We start from the raw sequence: 14,104 nt of genomic DNA on the forward strand, positions 1-14,104 counted from the left end.
GGTTTGTTTTTTGCTACCTGAAACACCAGCATATAGCCATGTTTTATTCTTGGTTATCAAGACCCCACACACAGTGAGGTCCACTGGGAGTCCTCTGAGAAAGCAGGTCTTTAGTGCATGACTGATTACTTCTCACAGACTTGCTAGGACACCATGTCCCCAAACATTTTCAAGAATACAGTTCTCAAAATGTTTTAGAGGCTGTCTGTGTCCATTACTTTCATAGAGACGGAAAGCTAAGCAAGTTGTATCTGAAACACAGAGCGTGTGTGCTAAAGGCATAAGTATAGGCAAGGGAAAACTACTGACTGGCAGGCTTCTGGAAGCCTTAAAATCCCCTGGAACCATTGCAGATGGAGAATATTAAGCTATAGTAAAGCTGCTGTAGGCACCTTCTGGCTAAACTCCAAAAATCTGACTGAAAGAAATCTTGTGTTCTATTTTTTTTTTCTTTAAAGAAGAAATCAGTTGCAGAAAAAAGTGTGTGTATGTGTATGTGTGTGTGTGTGTGTGTGTGTGTGTGTGTGTTTGGGGGCGCGGGAGCACTTGTTTTGTTAAAAATAAGGCCAAGTCTATGCTGCCCATATTAGCTTGTTCCCTACTCCCCCACGACAGGATTTACTTAGCACGCTAATATTGGTACAAAATAAGTGTTTCAGACAAAGAAGTCAACCATTTGGCAGACTGGATGGAATATATACCTGCTTTGAGCTTAAGGAAAAAACCTAAATAAATGCCAGTGAAATAGCTCCCTTTTTAAAAGGTTAAATGTGGGAGAGGTACTTTACAGGTGAGCACACGGAATGTAAGAGGTGAGGACCTACACCACCACTGAAGTGTATTAACAGTGGCACTCTGATCCTGCCCCAACTGGCTTCAAGTGGCACCTTTTGGACATTTAGCACCTTTAAAAACCTCAACTTCTGCACAAACCCTTGTTATACATGGTTCTTTTTACCCTTAATATGTGCAATAGGAGAGGAAGAGAGAAAATTCAGATCTCAGGGAAACTTTTCTTGCAGGGGAGAGAGAAATACATGTTATGTTATCAACTTCAAAATTCAGAATGGGAATATGAAGTATAGTTCAAACCTGAAATTTCAATGAGATATTAAGTTAAGGAAGAAGGATCCAGAAATCATCTGTGATCCTGAAAAGAAGGCAGGAGGGAGGCTGCAGGGAACTTAGGGAGCCATAACCTCAGACCCCTCTCTCTCCTGACCCCATCCACCCAGACGTCCAGGTCTGGCCCCATCCACTGTCCACCCCTGGGCACGTTCATCCCAGGTCAACCTGTCCACTGCCACTCAAAGCCACCTCAGCACTCTCCGGTCTCACTGCTGCCTTTGTACTATTTCAGGCATTTGTATTTGATTTTGGAATCCCTGGCAAATTCTCCTCAAATTATCTCTGTGTTTACACCTAGACTAGTTTCTAGTTTCTCTGCTGTTATCTGAGTTTTTCCTACCTTTTGTTTTTCTCTGAAGGTGTCTGGTTGCATTGAAGAAGGCATGCTGTGGGCAGGGTGAAACTGAACCATTTTGTGCTTAGGCACTTGAATGAGAAACAGTCGGACCAGTAAGCTGAACATCCATATCTCCTATCCATTGCCCTGCTTTCCCTCATATTACAGCTAATTCCACCACTCACTACAATGTTCCCGTTATACATGTTAAGATGTAGATAAGATTGAATTTCTGAGCTCCAGGCAATTTCCTGGATTCAACAGGAATGAGGTTCTCAATCTTTAGGAGGACTACTCAGATGATTAAAAGAAGTGTTCAGCAATTTCCAAATAACAGAAATAAAACAATTACTTCTCTGAAGAAAGTTTAGAATATGACAATTTAAAGAATAAAGATTAAGTAATAAGACTATATAGAGACATTTACTGCTTTTATGCCACCAATATGTTATAAAGCCTTGGACAAGTCACCTGAATGTGTTGGGTCTCAAGTTTTTTCGTTTATAAAATGTATTAGAGAGGTTGCTTCAAGGTGAAGAATTCTAAGATTTTTATGTGCTAATTTTAGAACCACTTATGTATAAACTAAAGTCATGCCCTGATGTTCTTCTACCCACTCATCCTGATATGGCTGAAGGTATAACTTTAGAATGTTACAGGATTCTACCTTTGCTGAATCAAACAGTATTAAAGGGTAATAATACATCCCAGTGAACTGTTCCCATCTCATAAAAACAAACTGCCAATTCTGCTGTAAATAAAAACAGTTAAGAATAATGAGAGTCATAAAAATTCATTTTAGTAATCCTAGGGGTAACAAATATGTGAATTTTTTTCAAAGAATTCGGATTTTGAATAGTACCAAATTTAGAATGAGGGCTTTATTATTAAAAAGTACTTCAATAATCTATTACCTGGCACATTGTTTGAAAGAATATTACAAAGGAGAAAGCTAAAAAGCACTGCAGAAGAAAATACAAATCAAATGGTTGGTTATTTAATCATTACAAGGTCACTCCTTATTGAAAAGACACTGAAGAAGCCTTTTTAAATGCAAAGAGTACCACTGACGGTTTAATTTCCAGTGTCCATAAAACAGCCCTCCATCTTTGTTCTAAAAAGTACCCCCTAATCTTGGATTCCAGCAAAGCCATATCCTCACTGTGAGATGTTTCAGGACTCTGAGTCATTCCACGGTAAATCTGAGAGGGGCTAATAAATATCAAGGTCACCCTATTCCCAGGAACTTCTAGCCAGCTGGGAATAACCATTAACTACCCACATCTAATCTTCAGTTAACAAATACCTTCTACGGTCTTCATTAGCAAATGTCCTTGTCCTCTGCAAGGAAGGCCAACATTCTCATTAAGTCAAGGTTCTTCCCATTAACTGTTTACATTACTGTCATCAGTAAGTACACATTTCAGCCACAGCATCAGACTATCAGTGCTCCAGATCAACAATTATTTACAATCCTGATTTATGCAGCATTTTAATTCACTGCAGAGAATTTATTTGATTACTTTCTTGTCCTGAAAACTGATTTAAAGAAGATACGGGTTGTCTGTCGGGAGAACAACCATATTCACAAATTTTAAGTATTTAAAAGAACAATGTCATGTACCTGCAGGTAGGGCTTTCCAGGTAACTTACTGTCTGAAGCAGGATCTTCTAAGATGAAAGAGGAAATCTGTTCGTGATTAGGCCAAGATCACAGGCAAGAACTGAGCCTGTCCCCAGCTCTCAAGGCATATGGTTACTGTACTTGTCCCTATTAGGTCTCTTCTAATTAGTTCTGTGTAGGCTTTGCCAATTCTCATCCAATTAAGTTCACAGATTAGGTGCTTTGCATTTTAAAGACTCCATTCAAAAAAAGTAAGTTTTCAGGGGAATTAAGCTGAGTCTCTAGTGGTAAAAAGAAAAAAAAAAAAAATGTATGTGTGTGTGTCTTGAATGGGTTAGTATCAAATTCTGAAATATAAATACCTTTAAAGAAGTTGGATCAGTTTCAAAATAATTGAGAATTAAGCTTGGCAAAACAAAACACAAACTGTTGGTAGTAAGACTTCTACAAAAGACAATAAGCAAAGTGATCAAGCTGAAATCAAGAGAGTTTGCAAGCAAACATTCCACGGTTTGAATAGTTAACAGTGAGAGAGGAGAGAGCTCTTACCTGCAGTCAGATCACTGGATCTAAACTCCTGGCTCAGCTCCTTACTAATGTCTGACCTTGTGGGAGTCACTTAAAGCTCTTCAGGCACCATCTTTCTCCCCCCCATAAAGAAGCAAACGTGGGCAGACTATGAAGAATGAATATATGTAGAACTATCTTTAAATGATCAAACTCTTACGCAAATGAGGCATCAAATGCTTATTAAACATTGACCTTAAAGGCACTGTATCAGGCAGGTAAAATTCACAAAGCTGAGTATAAAGAAAGGATAAGTATGCGCACGCATGCGCGCGCACACGCACACACCCCAGGGCATAGCAGAAGGCCAGAGACAGGACACTGGGAGGGGCTCTCTCTAAAGCCCAACTCACAGTGGCACCTGGGTCCAGTCCTCATTGACCTTCTCGGACACGACCCTCCCAGGGCTTTGTCCCAACCCCAATCAACATGTGACCACACACCAGCTCTCACACTTCATCCAAAGTCTACGTGATGAGTTGGGCTATAGTCTCGGGGATCACTAATAAACAAACCAAAACAAAAATAAAACTTAGAACACACTTACAGAGGCAACATGGGGGAGCACACCAGGCTGGGGAGTCAGGAGAACAAGAGTAAAGCCCACTGAGGTCAGATCTTCTGTTTCTTAAAGAGAAGCCAGAAATCTGGCTATCTTGTGTACAGACAGTCTCCTCCCTTTTACATTTTTATTTTTATTTTTTTTGCTTTTTTAGGGCTACACCCAAGATTTATGTGAGGTCCTAGGCAGAATCAGAGCTATAGCTGCAGGCCTACGCCATAGCCATGGCAACTCTGGATCCGAGCTGTGTCTGCAACCTACACCACAGCTCACGGCAATGCCTACTAGTCAGATTTGTTTCCACCACCATGAGAGCTCCTCTTCACTTTTAAATGTCAGCAACCAGTTCAAATAAGAGTAAGACAGAGAGAAACACAAGCCAGAACATATCTGGGGGCCAAGCATGGCTTACAAGTTCACTTCCTTCTAGGATTTTTAAAGTCTATTCCTGATCTGTTGTGGAATCTCATTCTATCTAAAGACAGTTGGTACCATTTTAACTTAACACATGTATCAATATCTCACCAACCACCTCCCACCCCCAAAAGACTCAAGCCCCCTTTAAATGATAAAGGAATAATAAATAATGGAGTTCCCGTCACGGCTCAGTGGAAACGAATCTGACTAGTATCCATGAGGACACGGGTTTGATCCCTGACGTTGTTCAGTGGGTTAAGGATTGGGGGTTGCCTTGAGCTGTGTGTGTTGTAGGTCGCAGATGCGGCTTTGATTTGGCATTGCTGTGGCTGTGGTGTAGGCCAATGGCTACAGCACTGATTCAACCCCTAGTCTGGGAACCTCCATGTGCCATGGGCAGGTGGCCCTAAAAAGACCAAAAAGAAAAAAAAATTTTTTTTAAATGATAAAGGCATAATGAGTTAGGACCACCCATGGGAGATGCTGTCACGAGGCCACCAGGTGAGGGCAGCAAGCAAACTGGGGGATGGGAGGGGTGAGCACAGCCCAGATCCTGTGCACTCACGTCTTGTGAAGCACAACTACCACTTTGGAACCTGACGGTGTGTATCACTGCTTTATTTCATGATTAAAATCAGTCTTTCAGCCTGGTACACAGCACTGAGGGATCTGCAGTGGCAGTACAGGACAAAGGGCAGGTTTGGGATGCTTAGGCTTAATAAACCCTGCGGGGTTAAACAACTCTTGTGAGTCTGGGAAGGGATTCTCACTCCACAATGGGATTACACAAAGCCTTAACTTCTTGGTGTTTTCTTTTGCAAAAAATCGTTTAAAAAAACAAAACAAAACAAAACTTTGTTGGAGAGGAAAATGGGGAAGGAAAGGGAGTGCTTTTGTTGGGGGGGGGGCTATTAAAGCTTTAAATTCCAGTGTCAAAGTTCTAGAGAAGTGATGCAAATAAACATTTTCAAAACACAGGCAACCAGCAAAGGAACAAAGGCAATGTAATCAAGCAAAAAAAGAAAGTCTTTCCATCAAACAGTGCTCAAACAACTGGACATCCAAATGCAAAAACAAAACAAAACAAAAAAAACCCAATCTGGATACAAACTTTAAACTCTTCACAAAAATTAACTCCAAATAGATCACAGACACCCTGGATATGGAGCTGACTTTTTAGGTGTAACACCGAAGGCATAAACCATGAAAGAGATAACTGATAACCTGGACTTCATTAAAATTAAGAACTTCTACTCTATGAAAGACACTGTCAAAAGAATGAGAAGACAAACCACAGACAGGGAGAAAATATTTTTAAAAGACACACCAGATAAATGACTATTAACCAAAATACACAAAGAGTGCTTAAAGTTCAACAGTAAGAAAATGAACAACCTGATTTTAAAATGGGCAAAAGACCTTAACAGATACCTCAGCAAGGACGACACACAGATGGCAAATAAGCACAGGAAAAGACATCCAACATGATATGCTTTTAGAGAAATGCAAATTAAAACAATGAGATCTCACTACACATAATTTTTTGGCTGTACCCATGCCATGCAGAAATTCTGGGGCCAGGTATCAAACTTGTGTCATGGTAGTGACCCGAGCCACAGCAGTGACAATGCCACAGACCCCTAACCTACTGAGCTACCAAAGAACTCTTATGCACATATTAAAATGACCAAAATACAAAACACTGACAACAGCAATTGGTGGTTAGAATGTGGAGTAACATGAATTCTCATTTGCTGCTGGTAGGAATGCAAAATGGCACAGTCATTTTGGAAGACATTTTGGCAGTTTCTTACAAAACTAAATATTTTCTTACTATAAGATCTAGGAATTGCACTTCTTGCTATTTTGCCAACTGAAATAAAAACTTGTGTCCAACCCCCCCCCCCAAAAAAGGAGTTCCCGTCGTGGCGCAGTGGTTAACGAATCCGACTAGGAACCATGAGGTTGCGGGTTCGATCCCTGCCCTTGCTCAGTGGGTTAACGATCCGGCGTTGCTGTGAGCTGTGGTGTAGGTTGCAGACGCAGCTCGGATCCCGAGTTGCTGTGGCTCTGGCGTAGGCCGGTGGCTACAGCTCTGATTTGACCCCTAGCCTGGGAACCTCCATGTGCCGCGGGAGCGGCCGAAGAAATAGCAGAAAGGCAAAAAAAAAAAAAAAAAAAAAAACCCAAAAAACTTGTGTCCACACAAAAATTTACATATGGAGAATTTGCAGCTTTATTCCTAACTGCCACAACTTGGAATCAGTCAAGATGGCCTTTGGTAGGTGAATGGACAAACTGTGGTACCTCCAGACAGTGGAATCTTATTCAGTAATAGAAAGAAATGAGCTATCAATCCATGAAAAAAAAATATGGAGGAACCCTAAATGTATATTATTAAGAGAAAGAAGGCAATCTGAAAAAGTTATATGCCATACAGTCCCAATTATATTCACACTCTGGAAAGGCAAAACTATGGCGACAATAGAAAGGTCAGTGGTTGCAAGGGGGTAGGAAAGAGAAGTATGAACAGGTGAATCACACAGGATTTTTAGGGCAGTGAAATTTTTCAGAACAAGACTATAATGGAGGATACAGGACATTACCCACTTGTCAAAACCCAGGGAGTGTACAACACCAAGACGGAACCCTAAACCCTAATGTAAACTATGGACTTCGGGTGATTATGATGTGTCAATGCAGGGTAACAGATTGTAGTAAATGCACTACTTTGTGAGGAATGCTGATAGTGAGGGTGGGGGGAGGCTGGGGTATATGGGAACTCTTAACATTTTACTTTGAACCTAAAACTACCATTAAAAAACAGTGTTTATTAATTAAAAAACAAAACAAAACAATAGCCAACTGTTAGAAAAAAAATCTCCAAATTATTTATGTTAATTACAATAGATTCTAGGGGAAAACAAATCTTTTTCCTCTGGTTTGTTATGTATAATCAATTCTTTCATTTATTCTTTCCTTCATCCGTCCAATCACTGCTCTGGGCAAAACTAAACCTTGAGAGAAATATACAAAATATTCAAAATTTCAGATTCTTTGTGGAAAGAAGTGGGTAGAAATAAAATGCAAGTAATTAACTATTCACAGTGAAAACAATCTTTTGTTCTTCCAGAGAGAAATCTAAATTAAAATGCCTTACAGAAGAGGAAATGTTTTTTGAGTGTCTGACCATCTACTATGAGATGCTGTGCTGTTCTCTCTCTGAGTCTCTCCATGAATGCAAACACTTTTCACCATTTTAAACCCCTTGAGGGGAAAGCCTATTTTTATTCATAAGCCATTACCTAATCAGTACTTGCTGAATAACTGAACAGGTATTATTTCTCCAATTTTACAAATGAGGACAGAAAGACAGATCACTTAACAAGTAGCTCTGGACAATATTTAAACATCACAAGGAAAGAGCAGCATCAGGCTCACAGCAGAGGGGCTAACCCTTAAAACAGAGAACCTGCGCCCAGCTCTCCATACCTGCCTGCCCCACCTCCCCTCAGGCCCCTGACAGCAGGTGGCTCCGGTGGGAGACGCCAGCACCCTATCAATCTCCAGCCCCTCCTCAACTCCTCACAGTATGGCAACAGAGCTGAGAGAACCTGACTTCAAAATATAGATAACCTGTGTCCTCAGAGAAATGTCAAAGGAAAAGTATTCTTAAAAGAGAATTAAAGAAAATTCCCAGAGTTCCCGTTGTGGCACAGCGGTTAACGAATTCGACTAGGAACCGTGAGGTTGCGGGTTCGATCCCTGGCCTTGCTCAGTGGGTTAAGGATCCAACTTTGCCATGAGCTGTGGTGCAGGTGGCAGATGCAGCTTGGATCCTGTGTTGCTGTGGCTCTGGCAAAGGCCGGTGGCTACAGCTCCTATTCGACCCCTAGCCTGGGAACCTCCATGTGCCGTGGGAGTGGCCCCAGAAAATGCAAAAAAGAAAAAAAAAAAAAAAGAAAAGAAAAGAAAAGAAAATTCTCACAAATTACACCCAGTGTCCCTATTTGTTGTGCTAGACTAGGTTCCTTGAAGGCAACTCACCTGTGACTTCTGTGGCCCCAGCATGTCACAGAGGATACAGATTCCTGTAACAAATGTTTACCAAAAGGATATAATGCTAATAACTAAGAGTTTAGTGCACTAAACAGAGCATAATGGACCCAACATTACTAATTACCAGAGAAATGCAAATCAAAACTATGAGGCATAACCTCATAGAGGTCAGAATGGCTATCATCCAAAAGTCTACAATAACAGGAGTTCCAGTTGTGGCTCTGTGGGTTAAAAACCTGACATAGTGTCTATAAGGATGCAGGTTCAATCCCTGACCTCACTCAGTGGGTTAAGGATCTAGTGTTGCTGCAAGCTAAGGTGTTGCTGTGGCTGTGGTATAGGCTGGCAATTGCAGCTCTGATTCGACCCCTACCCCTGGGAACTTCCATATGCTTCCTGTGGCTATGAAACAAACAAAAGCCACCCCCCCCAAAAAAAAACCCCATCAAACCAACAACCCTCCCCCGCAAAAAACACCTTGAAACAACAGGGAGTTCCCATTGAGTGGCTCAGTGGTAACGAACCTGACTAGTATCCATGAGGACAGGGGTTCAATTCCTTGCCTCACTCAGTGGGTTAAGGAACTGGCATTGCCATGAGCTGCATTGTAGGCTGACAGCTGCAGCTCCAATTTGAACACTAACCTGGGAACTTCCATATGCTGTGGGTGCAGCCCTAAAAAGACAAAAGAGCCAACAACCAAACAAATCCCAAAAGTCTACAAATTATAAATGCTGGAGAGAGTGTAGAGAAAAGGGGACCCTCCTACACTATTGGTGGAAAGGTAAATTGGTGCAGCCACTCTGGAGAACAGTATGGAAATTCCTTAAAAAACTAAAAATAGTTACCACATGATCCAGCAATCCTGCCCCTGGGCATGTATCTGGAGAAAACTATAATACAGAAAAAATACATGCACCCCAATATTCACAGCAGAACTATTCACAATAGCCAAGAAATGGAAGCAACCTAAACTGGATTAAGATGTGGTACATATATACAGTGTAATATTACTCAGCCATAAAAAATGAAATCATGCCATTTGCAGCAACATGGATGGACCTAGAGATTATCATACTAAGTGAAGTCAGTCAGAAAGAGAAAGAAACATACCATATGATATTACTTATATGTAGAATATAAAATATGACACAAATGAACTTATATACAACACAGACCCACAGACATAGAAGACAAACTTATGCTTACCAAAGGGGAAGTGGGGGGGATAAATTAGGGGTTTGGAATTAGCAGATACACACTACCATACATAAAATAAACAACAAAAACTTACTATATAGCACAGGGAATTTTATTCAATATCTTGCAATAACCCATAATGGAAAAGAACATAAAAAAGAATATACATGTATAACTGAACCACTTTGCTGTACAGCAGAAACTAACACATTGTAAATCAACTCTACTTCAATAAAGTAAATAAATTAAAAAAAAAAAAAGCAAAAGAGAGTATCACCTTATACTTTCAAAACAACCTACCTCCCTTACACAATCAACCAACAGAACCCTGTTGGTTACATGTGAGAACCTGTGGCTCATCCTGGAACCCTTCAGATGCAATGGACTTTATAAACAAGGCTTACGACCCCTGTCCCTAGCAGAAGGTAAGTGCTGATGGGTGGCACCTCTAGGAGGCTTTGCAGGGCACTCATTCAATGCTAGTCAGGGCCCTGTGCCCTGCACACCTCAGACCAGGAGTCAGGTACTTGCAGAGTCAGGTCCCTGCTCTCTGGCAGCTCACCATCCAGGGCAGGACAGGCAGTTTACCAAGACCAGGTGACACAGGACATGGAGAAAGAGAAAGCGGAGAGACAGGAGACAGGGGAAGTCTGAGCTAAGACCCAAAAGAAGCAAGTGGTTCTGCGAGTCACCTGGAGAGATAATGTCCTCTAAGAACCAACGTCTCTTCTGAGAACCCACTCACCTGCTCTGGTCCAGGAGCAATTAATAAGGGGGAAAAAAATCAATACAAGAGGTGTGAAGGCCAGAAACGTACCCCAAACTTTCTGAACAAGTATATAACTGTGGAACCAAATTCTGGTCAGATACAGCATGAGAGCAAATAGGAGAATGGAAGAGCCTCTATTTAACACAAACATTCCTGGCACCAAGGAAGACGTGCGAGCAGTACTAGTCCCCCCACCAACACACATCCCCTCCAGGGAACAGGACCGTCACTCTCTGGGTGACCTGGGAGTGCTCATTCTCACTGGTGGGGGTCACAGAATTGCAACAAGAGCAAGGGCTGCTCCAGGGGCAATGCCCTTGCACCTGGAGATGCCCCCATGCCCATCCACCCCTTCCCCAGGGAACTGCCCGCAGGCAGCTGTAGCCGCCAGCCCTGGCCCAGCACCAGCAAGTGGGATCCAGGCACCAGCCCTGATGCCCTGGAGCAGAAGTGATTCAACAGCACTGAGCCACTTCCCACAGTGCCCTCTGGATGGATGAGGTCTTGGGCAGTAAAGCTGTTACTAGCAGTTAAGTGATCTGTAGGTTAGGAAAGTGAAAAGAAAATGCATAAGAATGGTACCTTTTGTTTTATTGCTAACATTATCTACATAGGGCGTCTCAAGTACTCTAAGCCGAAAGGAAACAGAATAAAAAAGTCCATTCACTGTAAAGCGGCATCCACTAATTAAAATGGTTTATTCCCCATTTCTTTCTTAGCCTGTTCACATATCTACACGTTATATGGGCCCTCAGCTGAGAAACAGTGAAGCAGGCTATAATTTAAATGTGAATGCTCTGATTTCTTAAAGTATTTTCAAAATGATACCAGTGCATTTTTTATTCTTTTTTTTTTTTTTTTAGGGCCACACCCACGGCATATGAAGTTCTCAGGCTACGGGTCTAATCAAAGCTACAGCTGCTGGCCTATGCCATAGCCACAGGCATGCCAGATCCGAGCTGTGTCTGCGACCTACACCACAGCTCACGGCAACACCGGATCCTGAGCAAGGCCAGGGATCGAACCTGCGTCATCATGGATGCTAGTCAGTTTCATTTCTGCAGAGCCATGACGGGAACTCCACAAATGCATTCTAAATGATAAGTTCCAAATTAATTTTCCTCTGAATTCTGTGATCAATACAACTTGCTAACCACCAATGTTTCTTATCTAATATTCCATACCATTAAAGACAACTAATACTCAAGTACTAGAAAGAGAATGGAAACCTACTTCTAAACACCAAATGCACTGGTATTTAATCACAGCCAGAACTTTTTACTCCTATCTAGAACAGAACCATTGCACACACAGGTCTCCAAGTCCCCATACACCTCACTTTCTAATCTTGCCGCTGTTTCTAGATGCAGTCACAACCTCCAGCTGCGTGTGTGTATGCATGTGTTTGGTTGAGCGAAAGTGAGCTGGTGAGATAACCACTGGGGCTGCTGAAAAGCCAAAATTCTACTTAAAAAGTACACTTCTGAAAAGGAGGCCAAAAAAATAATTTATCATCTACTTCTCTGCCCAAAGTGTTGAACAGATTCCACAATGTGTGTCTTATTAAAGACTGGACTACAGTGAAAGAAAGGGGGATTCTGTGAATGAAGTGTAGTCTTGCACAGCCTTTCAAAAGCCTGCACTGTAAGCCACGTGACGCTTAAAATGCCATCTTGCAGAAATACTTAACTCACTCATGATTACTGATTACTTTTAAACCTTTGAATATTATTACAAATCAATACACATCCATTAGAAAATGCAGAAAAGAGAATCACTTACAAACCTTCTTTGCTGACATTTGAAAAATACTTGCTCTAGTGCGCACATAGGAATATCTTTATTCACATATAATAACAAAACCAAATTATACATGGCAAACTATACAGTGTATATATACTTATAAATATACCAAACCTGAGTAATAGTTCTACCTCTGGACATCTTATTTTCCTGAAATAGTTAACAACACTGCTAAATCAAGCCATTCTACTCTTTGTCAATCAGGACTTTAAACAAAGAAAAGAGGCACTAAAATTATAAGCTACAAGAAAAGCAAAACATTTCATAGAAGTGATACAACTTAAAGGCTAAAAGTAAAGGAATAGTTATATGTCAACCAAAGGCTAGAAGTACAAAATTCTTTCATAAAAAAAAAAAAAAATCTGTGTGTAGAGGATAACAGGAAAAGAGAATTTCATCTAGATTTAGATTCCAATTCAAGTTCCATATTATTTTGACTCAAGTTAGTCAATACAAGCTACATATAAATACATACAAAGCAGACATATATGTAAAAAAGCATACTCTAACTAAACAACATTATATGCATAAAACCTCATAAATGTGAGTTACATTAGAAGAAATGAAAACTTCTTTCCCAGCCTCTTAGGTCAGGTATTTTCTTGAGTTCCACTCTGATGTTAAGTTCAAGTGTCAGACAGTACTATGCCTATGCCATTGTTAAAAAAAGGGGGGGCGGTTATTATACTACCCATGTTTACTGGCAGAAACCAAGAAAACTCAGAGAAGTAAAAAGAAACATGAACTTTATTCTTGCTACCAGCAATAACCCACTATCACTATCTTAGAGTCCAATTAACGTCAAAACAACTGAGAAAAGCCACAACACCATAATATCACCAAGCAGTATTACAGGCTGAGATCCATGACTAAGACTGTAAACTATAGAACAATTAGCCAATGTGAGCAATAAAAGCCATAATTTAAATGTGAATGCTCTGATTTCTTTTCAAATGCATTACTCTAAAGTGCTAAGCCTAGCAATTCATAATGAACTACAGGCATATTCCTAGAAAACAAAGGAGCAAGCGTATTTAGTTCTAATTATTTTAGACCTTGTTTTCCCTCACAAGTACAATGTATCTAGGCAAATACTTAAGAATCACAGATTGCTTTATTTTTTCCCAAAGAAGGTAGTCTCGATCCAATTTATTTTCCCTCAAATTACTGATAAATTTGACCCATTAGTAAACATTCTTTCTTTAAGCATCAGGTTAAGCTTTGAAAACGAGTAATAAAGCATTTTGCTCTTGGGCATCTATCCAAAGAAAACAATAATTTGAAAAGATACATGGACTCCAATGTTCACTGCAGCACATTTACAATAGCCAAGACATGGAAGCAACTTAAATGTGTCCATCAACAGAGGAATGGATAAAGATGTGGTACATGTATACAATGGAATACGACTCAGCCATTAAAAAGAATGAAATAATGCCATTTGTAGCAACATGGATGGACCTAGAGATTATCATACTTAAAAGTCAGAGAGAGAAAGAAAAATATTATGTATGCTATCACTTATATGTGGAATCTAATAAAAAAAGATACAAAAGAACTAACTTATAAAACAGAAACTCATAGATTTCAAAATCAAACTTACAGTTACCATAGGAGAAACTGTAGGTGAAGGGATCA

At 40.5% G+C, this 14,104-nt stretch overlaps 1 protein-coding gene and 1 long non-coding RNA gene across 2 annotated transcripts in view; both read right to left on the reverse strand.

The window, feature by feature from the left end:
* CHSY1 (chondroitin sulfate synthase 1) overlaps positions 1-14,104 on the reverse strand; it is a 73,788-nt gene that overhangs the window by 8,987 nt on the left and 50,697 nt on the right.
* On the reverse strand, positions 1,375-9,496 carry LOC146406428 (uncharacterized). The gene is made up of 2 exons (XR_014815374.1): positions 6,756-9,496; positions 1,375-4,475 (listed from the first exon to the last, which is right to left on the reverse strand). It is a non-coding gene; the product is annotated as an uncharacterized LOC146406428 (long non-coding RNA).

Source organism: Sus scrofa, chromosome 1 (assembly GCF_054392235.1).
Source record: "Sus scrofa isolate SSC_HxYL_T2T_F1_AM1 chromosome 1, Sscrofa_HxYL_maternal_Yorkshire_Landrace_v2.0, whole genome shotgun sequence".
NCBI lineage: Eukaryota > Metazoa > Chordata > Mammalia > Artiodactyla > Suidae > Sus > Sus scrofa.